We start from the raw sequence: 7545 nt of genomic DNA, 5'->3' as shown, positions 1-7545 counted from the left end.
AATGCTGGCCAAGCAGTGTGGTTTTTCTGTTCTCTCCCTCCCATCAATTAATAAGCTGATCATGCTTCTCATTGTCTTACTATATACTGTCATTAATTGTGGTGGTAGTGAATGAGGGCTGATGGTGAAGGTTGTAACAGAGGTACATGCAGACCCTTCAGTAACACTTAAGACTGGTGCATGAGGTAGCAGAGCCTGCCAAATGGCTGCAGAAGAAGCAGAAATACTTACTGTTTTTCTGATTCTCAAGTGGTAACAAGATGCCATGGAATCAGATCGAGAGTAATGGACTTGTGATCCTGGAGTATGTTATAGTGTAAGGCAGGAAGAATAACCATACAATTCAATTTTGACTCTAATTGAAAGATGAAGTGGAACCTATAGAGGAAGTGTTACATTCCAAATGTGATATCATTACTGTTGAAAGGGAACAAATTAATCACCAACTCAGGAAATTGAGATTATTATTTTTAAATTTTAAAAATTATCAAGCAGTTATTAACAGAAACACAAAATAAATCCAGTTAGCACAAGGCTTGTTTTTGCATCTCACTGCTGCTGTCATGTAGCACTATTAGCATGCCTGCCACTGGTGGATGGTTCTGTGTGAGGTTACTGTTGTGTCTAATAGTGAGCTCTTCTTCCAGGGAAGCTGAAACCTGAAAGAGTAGTATTTGGGGCACGAGTCAGAACAACTGAGTCTGATTTTGGGCTTTGACTCAAGTATTCATGTTCAAGTCTAATGAAGTATGTAACTCAATTTCTCTGAAGAGTTTGCCTCTTTTTCTAGCCTTTCTTGTACTTCCATCAATGCTCTCTGTTCCTCTTATTTTCCTCCTTTTCCACTGTGCCACACAGCCTCCCATCAACACCCACACTAATATCTCCATAATTCATCTTGAAATGGCTTTGCCGCAACGTGGAATACAATGAAATTGCCCAGGTTTTCCATTCTGAGTTGTGATTAATATTTTTTAGGCATTAGAATAAACTTTTATGAAAGACTTTTGTTTTATTTATCAGTTCTCAATCACCCTAAAGCCTGAGATTTGTACCTGGCATGAGGAATTTTTGCTCTTTATAGCAGGAGAGTACTGAAATCACCTCCAAACTAGACAGACAACACTTTTCTTTTGAAAGAAAAAGGATAGAACTTTGTCTAGAAACAAAAATCTTGTCCCTTGTAAGTTGTAAATTAATCTATTTCTTAGAATGAAGAGTAGTAAGACTTATAAAATTTAGAAAAAATAAAGTGCATGAAAAATAGTTATATTAAATGTGATCAATCATTTATGGAATAAAGTTTCTGAAAGTTTCTTCAGTGAGGACTCCTGAAGTAGCACCTGTGAAATACAGATCTTTGGGCACTGAATTATTACCTGAGCATGCCCTTGAAAAGTACTTGGATATGACTGAATATGCACCAAGATCTAAAGACACAGGTAGTGTAAAAGTGAAATCCTACAATTGCTAAAATAACGCTGCAGCTGTTTTTGCAGTTCTGTAGTTCTTGTTTTACTGTAATAGCTAAAAGCTTGTCTGAAGATTTATTTGTGCTATATGTATTATGTAGATTAAAGAAAGAAGGTTGCTGACTTGAAAAAGCTTACAGTCTCATTATGAGATGTATGTGGACAGGTTGAGACCACATGGCGCAGTGAAGCCTGGTCTGAGTACCATGGTCGGTGGGGAGCTGAGCACGATAACCTGTTTTTCAAATACTCTGTGGTTGGCATCAGCTTCAGGCAGCGATGGGCAGAATGGTGGTGTTCACCATGAGAGGGAAAGACACGGCTGGGCTTTTAAAGAAGGACCTGGTCACCTGTTGTATTCGTGATGAACTTGAGATATTGGGTAACGCTTTGAGATGTCAGAGAGAACAGGCCAAGTTAAGAGTTATTCACAAGTCTAACTAAAATGAATAAATGAAACTCTGTGGGTGATCATTCAGTGGAATTTCAAGAGTTCTGGTTTTGATTTTTCCAGCAGCTGCAAGGACTATGGTTGTTCATCTGCTACCCAGGCAGACTGCTGTTTTGCTGAGAGGTCTTTATCATGAAGGCTACTGCCAGCTGCACAGGACAAAAAAATTCAGACTCTGTGGTGGCTACTTTAAATATTGTCTAAAATTCCTCTGTAGCATCATCAGTAGAGTTTGACTTCCACAAACATGAAATCAACTTACCTTCAAGATCTGTCCTGATAGTTCTGATTTCAATATAATGGAAGGGTTTGTTTGGGTTGTAATCAAGTTGGTTTTAATTTTTAAGAGAAATACATTAACGCTTTCCTAGTAGATGCCGTATATGTCTTCACATAGCAGTTTTACCTTCCTGTTATCCACATCGACCCAAAAATCTGTCTTAAATCCTCTTTATTCCTTCTTCATTACTACTTTTTCTATGTTCATATGTCTGTGTATGTAGTTTTTCATTTATGTCCACCTATTAAACAGATGTACCTCAGCCTGCTTGGAAAATAATTATTCAGGAGTTTTCTGTCATCCTGCAGATGAAAATTGAAACAAAATTATCTTAAAATCTGACAAAAGCTTTATTTTTTTTTGTTCATTGAGTACTCGGTCCTGTCGGAAAAGACATAGCTATGGATAGTGGACAGGTTAGATGACCTCAAAAGAGTCGCTGAAGTCTCTGATGGTCTCAGCTGCTACAGGCATACTGGCTATTACATTGTACTGCAGTGCACTCCAAAGTCTTCTATACCCACACTGGGATCGGTTTGGAGAGCACTGGTGCTCATGTCCATGATGCATACCTGGAAGCCCTGGAAACCAACATATGGATGGTGGAAACTTGGCGTGTGGGAGCTTCTCACCCTGGTACATCAGCCAGGGTATGTAGCTTGGCTAAAAAAGAAAAAAATAAAGAAAAAATAGAAGTGCTTCTTGGGCTGACTTAGAGAAAAAAATATTTCTGCCTCCTTTTGTTGTTGAGAGGAGCAAAGAATTTCCAATATTAGATGATGATACTGTCTGCAGATGGTAATACTTGGAGCATATTGTTCTCTGGTTTCCATTCCAGGGAGAGCAGTAGGTAATGGCAGTTACTTTACAAGAAGGCCATTTTTCCTGAGCTTCTGTGTTGAAGAGAACAGCTTCCGAAAGGCAAACTTGCCATCAGTAAAAATAATGAGGGAAGTGACCTTTAACAAAAGTTTTCTTTATAAAAATCTATCATGTATCCTACTTCAGACTTACCAATTATTAATTAATTACAAGTAATTGAGGTGAAATTGTTGGGGAAGAAAAATGGTCTTCCAGTTAAAGATTTTGAGGTAACACTGTAAATAACTCAGAACAGTATTTTTACTTGAAAAATATCTGAATACAGAAGAGGTGTTCTTGTAAGTACTGTATTTTTGATGAAAACTGATTTATGGATAAAACCAGTATCAAATGATACTTTTTGGATGAAATTTAGCTCCATGTTAACTAGAAAAAGGTGATTTTTATCTGCAGAATGTAGGCATAAGTAACTCAGGTGTTAAGCTTTGCACTTGAAATACTAGGGTATTTTTGGAGGATCCAGTTACAAAGGGAGGGAGGATGGCTTTCTTCATGTGTTAGGAAAAAGAGGCTTTGAGAGTCTTGAACCTGCCTACATGTCTAATCATAAAAATATCCCTACATGTCACAGCAGTATTGCTGCTTGTGTTGGATGGAGAAGGATTTGGGCATAAAACTTAATTTCAGTCTGTAACAAATTTTCTTAATAATTTAGGTGAGAGAACGTTGTTTTGGAATCGTGGACCATCCAGGCTTAGCAAGGAATCGGAAGGGGCTTCAGGCAGCTCTAACAGTTTCATGGAAGATTCAGTCTTGGACAGATACAAATGCAAATTTGTATTTTTGTAGGCAGTAGAAGTTGCAACAGCTAAAAATTGTGGGTTTTTTTCATGGCATAGAACTGTGAAGTCTCATTGTAAGGCTTGAACAGAAGAATATCTGTAGTTTTGACCTCTCTCTGCCTAAAGCCTGGGAGAGAACAGCAGTTAAACATCACGAGTACTGTTTGGCTTAGAGAGGTGTGATTGGAGTGTGCATTGCTGGGTTATCTATACGTGGTTTAGTTTTCAGATGTGCTATAGTTACCTCATGGCATGCTTTGCAAATGGTTTTAACAAGTCCAGCAGTAGGAACATGGAGATATGCCCTGTGTCACTGGCCTCAGGGGACCTTTGTCAGTGTCATGGGAGCCGAAGCAGTGCTGTGGACCAAGTTTGCAAAGTGTTATCAGGATGATATTTGTTTTGTATCTTACTGAAACATGGGGAGTGATAGTTTCTAACCTTTCACATTTTGATATACAAGAGGTCAAACAGATTCAAGGAGTGCTATGTTTTGTCACGCAAAGGCAATAGATAAGGAGGAATTTGCAGTAACTGTGGAGGTTGTTTGGTGCCTTCTATAAGCAGACATCACTCAGCAGTAACTCATCAGCTTGGGAGAAAGGGACCTGTTGGAAATAGCTGGGCTAAGCTGGCTGTGCATTTGCTCATTAGAAATACAGTCTTGCTTGATTAAAAATACTACTGAGCTTTGAGATCCAGTCAAATTGGATTGTCACCTAGGTCGAGTTTGTATCAGAGGATAGTATTGCAGCTCTGTTGGGAATATGGTTCACACTTACAGGAGGGAAGTTCATTCGTTATGAATTTACATCAAAGATCCCGTGACGTTTGAAGCATGATTGCAAATACTACTGCAGAAAGTAGTTGTCACTCTAGTTCTTGTATTGCAAATGTCATTTAGAACTCTGCAAAGCGGAAAGGCCACAAAGAAGTTGAACAAAAAATAATACTGGGATATGCTTGTTTGGTACATGCTTTTTGTTGTGGTGTGTTTTAACTCTAGCACTTCAGTTGATACACAGCATACCGCCTTGGATACCTCCTTGTAAAAACTGTGTAGACAGTTGGAGTGTTCATCGGACAGCAACGTGAATGATAAGAGACTTGGATAAAGTGACAAATGAGGAAAGGCTGGGGTAGCTGTGTTTTTTCAAGACCAAGTGTATAGAAGAATGGACTGAATGAGGTATTCTTCCAACACATAACCAGTGGTTATAAAGATGTGTCTCCAAGTCTGCTAAGGGTAGAATTAGAAGTAACAGTCTTATTCAGCAGTAAGAGACACTGTCATTATATCCTAAAACAATTTTTCTAACTCTAAGAATGGTTATGTGGTTGAAAAATGCATGCAAAGGTGGCTGTAACATCCCTGTTATTGAAAACAAGACTAAAACTGCTGCCAGGAATGGTCCAGGAGTAGCTAATCCAATCTCTCAGCAGCCTGATGGATTTGATGAAGTCTTGAGTTCTTAGCCTAAACTTTCTCCCTTCCATTGCTATAGCTGCAAAAGCACATTTAGAAAAATGGCAAAGCAGACTTGCAGACTGAATCTGTAAGGAGGACTTAATCTAATCAAGGTATTTTCTGAACACTTGAGGATTGTGATAAAACACTGAAATCTTGCAGTTATACAGAATGAATTTACTTAAATACCTTCAGCGTAACTTCTGTAGTTTACGTAGATGTAACTTGGACTAACAGTAATCATTCACATACCTCTTGGAGGTGTCTTCCTCAGGAGTGATGGAACCTTTGGTCTTTTGTAACCACCGTCCTTTCTGAGTGCTTGAGCTAATGGTGCAAGTGTTTGTAGTTGTTTTAGTGAAGAATTACAGACTGAACCAAAGAACTCTCTAGGACCTATTCACAGAGTCCATGTTGCTTCTTGGCAGTAGTCTATATTCTTAAAGGAAAGAAAAAGGCTTTCAGTAGTTTGAGCTGAAAAATGCCTATTTCATGCTGAAGTTTCTCAAGGACCTCTGGGAAGATGCAGCTAGCAAGGAGGCAGAGTCAAGAGGAGGTGGTTCTAATATGGAAAATGAAAAGTCGAAGGAACTCTCAACTAAGTAATGCTCAAAGTAATGTTTTATTAGTGTCTGTCAGCAGTAGACCCAGTCTACTTCTAGGATAATTTTAAAAGAGCGCAAACAGACTTTTAGGCCAGCCACAGACCACCAAAATGCAGTTTGTCGGACAACTTGGGCAACTACTGTGTTTAACCCTGTAAGTTTGTAATTATTCTGATCCATTACATAAATTTGTTTAACTGATCTTCCTGTCCAGTCACAGAATTGCCTGACAAAAACCAAAACAAACCAAACCTACAGAGAAAGAAAATACCTTTTATCATTTGTAATATTTTTTTATCCTTTTTCAGTGCTACTCTTGTGGCTTAACCCTGGTGGGCAGTTGAGCCTCACACAGCTGTTTGCTCACTCACCTGAGTGGGATGGGGGAGAAAATCAGAAGGATAAAAGTGAGAAAACTCATGGATTAAGATAAAGTCATTTTAATAGGTGAAGCAGAAGTTGTGCCAACAAGCAAAGCGAAGTAAGAGCTTCATTCATTACCTTCCATTGACAGGCGGGTGTTCATCCATCTCCAGGAGAGCAGCATTCCATCACGTGTAACAGTTACTTGGGAGGACAAGTGCCATCACTCTGAATAACCCCACCCCTTCCTCTTTCTTCCTCACAGTTTTTATTGCTGAGCATGACATTGTATGGTCCAGGATATCCCTTTGATCACTTGGGGTCAGCTGTCCCAGCTGTGTCCCCTCCAACCCTCTGGTGCACTCCCAGACTGCTCAATGGTGGGGCAGTGTGAGAAGCAGAAAAGGCCTTAATGCTGTGTAAGCACTGCTCGGAAACAGCTAAATAATCTGCGTGTTATCAACGCTGTTCTAGTCACAAATCCAAAACCTTGCACTACTATGCTACTATGAAGAAAATTAATTTTATCCCAACCAAATTCAGTAAGGTTACAGTACTGCTTTTAGTCATTTATATTTTAAAGTCCCTTCATATCTGATACGAATGTCTGATATCTTCGTATCTAATGTGAATACAAAGATAAACTGTATATGCTCTTGATTTACTGGACTGTTTTTCAGTATCCAGAAGCCTTCTGAGCTACCAGCAAAGCTACACAAAACACTTCCTTGAAAGAAAAGGTTAAGAAAATTTAGAATGAAATTCACCAAATAATCCAGGGTCTTAACTTTTCTATGAAATAATAACAGTAACAAAAGAATCAAAAAGCTTGTAGTGAAACTCTGTGTCTCAGCTGCAGAGAGGGCCTTAATTTGGTAGTGTCCGATAATGGCATTCCGGTGTGAGAGCCTGTCTGTGACACGGAAAGCACCAGGAGTTTTGTCAGGCTGATCCTCACAGAACTTTATTGCTAGGAAAAAAGCCCAAACTGATGAATCCTAGTTACCAGCATTATGGAATGTCTTTGAACAATGGTAATCAAGTCCAGCTTTTTATTGTAGTTTTATGTTTTTAAAAGACCCTGACATATGGGAAATATTACTTTAGCTAATGTTGAGACAAGTGCTAGAATTTCTGCATAAAGTGGTTACAGGATGTTTTTTTTTTTTTCAAATGGCATTTTTTAAAGAAATGCTCATATTTCTTTTGACATTTTAAAGTTCTTACAGGTATTTTTTCCCT

Source organism: Buceros rhinoceros, unplaced genomic scaffold, assembly GCF_000710305.1.
Source record: "Buceros rhinoceros silvestris isolate BGI_N320 unplaced genomic scaffold, ASM71030v1 scaffold2673, whole genome shotgun sequence".
Lineage (NCBI taxonomy): Eukaryota > Metazoa > Chordata > Aves > Bucerotiformes > Bucerotidae > Buceros > Buceros rhinoceros.
The sequence above is the reverse complement of the archived record's forward strand: the minus strand, read 5'-3'. Positions refer to the sequence as shown.